This window comes from Poecilia formosa, unplaced genomic scaffold, assembly GCF_000485575.1.
Source record: "Poecilia formosa unplaced genomic scaffold, Poecilia_formosa-5.1.2 Scaffold1302, whole genome shotgun sequence".
Classification (NCBI taxonomy): Eukaryota; Metazoa; Chordata; class Actinopteri; order Cyprinodontiformes; family Poeciliidae; genus Poecilia; species Poecilia formosa.
The window spans coordinates 15,263-17,611 of NW_006801241.1; positions in this window are offsets into that span (position 1 = coordinate 15,263).

Below are 2,349 nucleotides of genomic sequence, written 5' to 3' on the forward strand. Positions count from 1 at the left end.
GAGGCCTGTCAGTGTCTGTTGTATTTCATTACCTCTCTGCTTAAACCGCTGAAGCAGAAACGATACTTCAACGTTTTCTGTCATCTGACAAGTAGCAAGTCTACTTTATTCACCAAAAACGTTTTTTTTAATTCACCAACATTATAATTTAATTCAGAACAAATCTGATCTGTAATCTGGAACGTTCGCTATGCTGAGCTCCAGTTAGCCGCCTTATCTCACTGCGCAAGAGGCAACTGCGTCATGCATCACGGGCAAAAGGTCAAAGGTAACAAGGTGACCGTAGGGCTTATTATGTTGTACAAAAAAATCCAACAAAAACAAATTATTTTAGTACATGTTGTGTGTCAGAAGAGGGCTTAGGAAATAATACAAAAAAAAAAAAACTGCTGACCAAAAGGGCACTTGGGGGCAAGGAGCAAAACTGGCAGGTGCTCAAGCACCCCCAGCCGCCCCCCCGTCCCCACCCATCTGCATGTGCCTGGTCTTAAGGATTCAAAAATAATGTTATGGAAAATGACCACATTGTCATTATCGTGTTTCTGTGTATTTATTTTTAGTTTTTTGTGTTCAGCTTCCTTCCTGTGTCTCGTCTCTGCGTCTTCCCCGTTGATTGTCTCCCAGGTGTGTCTCGTTCCCTTGATTACCCTGTGTGTATTTAGTCCCACCTGTTGTCTGTGTTCTTCATTGGGTCCTTGTCTATCACTGTTTTACGCATGTAAACAGTGATAGATCACTCTGTCTGTACTCTCCAGTGGAACTGCCAAGTCCTGGTTTGTTCTTGCTCTCATTTTTGTCCTTATTGTCAGTTGCTACCGGCATTTAGCTGCATGCTTGTTTCCTGCCGTGCTGCCTGTCCTGGACTGTTTATGAGCATATCATCATTAAATTCATCATCATCTTCACCATAACCTGGGTCTCTGCGTCTATCCTCACCACTACCAACCACCATTCCTGACACACATATCCAGGCTTCTTGGTTTGTTAAAGACACAAAATAAAACCAGTAATAGTTCCATTATAAAACCCTGTTTAGGACAACATGACATGAGATTCTGCATTTATTATTTAACAGTCAAAGTGGTTCTTACTTTTTAAGATGCAGAGGGAACCAGGGAGCCTGGAAAAGCAGAAGGAAATGTCAATTAGACCTTAAATGATTTGGAAACAGAATAATTTCAAAGAAACAAATAACTATTAACCTGAAATGACACTAAAGGTGTATCAGGTTTTTATCAGGTAGAAACATGAGCATCACTGTCTGCAGTTTCTTCTGGATCATCTTGCCTACTTTTCTGGACGCCACCTTTCCATGGATGGTGTGTGTGTCTTTCTGGGTTCACCTGAATGAAGAGCCTAAACAACACAATACAAAACTAGAAACACTTTTGGAAAACTGGCAATTTGAGGGAAGAAGGTCAGTGTAATATAAAAAGTTCTTCACCTAATGTGGATTATTCTGTTTTTAAATATATTAAGATAACATGTCACCATATTGGTAAACTGTTAACTATAACTTGCTTTGTAGCTCCTAAAAGCTTTCCTATTGTATTTTACTCATTTTAAAGTGTTTTCAAAATAAAACCATGGAGTAGATTTACTGTTGAATAAACTCCAAAGTCTTTGCTGCTTCATCTTGATGTTTTAGCTTGAATGTGTAGAAAGCAGCAAACAGCTGCAGGTCTGGTCTCACATGTTGGCTGGACGCCTCAAAGATGACTTGGCTTTCAGCGCTGACCATCCAACCAGCCACTAGCTGCTCATCGCTCTATGATGGCAAAGACACAAGTTTGGTTTTCAGTTTTCCTCAAACATTTTACTTTGATATCAAAGCTGAATTAATTTAAGCTCAACATGACAAAGCTGTTCTACAAAACCTTTTCATTTATGTTAAGGAGAGTGGCTTCCAGTCTTCTTTTGTACACAAATAATCTTTTAAAGAATCATGTACTCATGTAAATCATGTTGCTGCTGCACACAAAGTTGATCATTAACAATTAACTAGTTTGTTTAGTTGACAATAAGTCAGATGAGAACATTTTCAGTTTAAATTCAGTTTCAACAAAATTCTGCACACTAATAGTTTCCCAATAATCGGCCCACACAGATATTGTCCTAAGAAAACCAAAAATATCGTTTTTACTTTCTTAGATATCCAAATTTGAGAGGTTGTTAACATTTTGGATTGACCGAGGGTAGTTGTTCAACACTAAAATTAATCCTTAAAACTAAAACTTGCATAATAATTGTGCAAACAGTGTATATCCATTTTAAAACCTCTAGAACATCCAGGAGAGGATCCCACATGGACCCACCCACATATCTCAGAGCTCCTCCATGTCCACATCA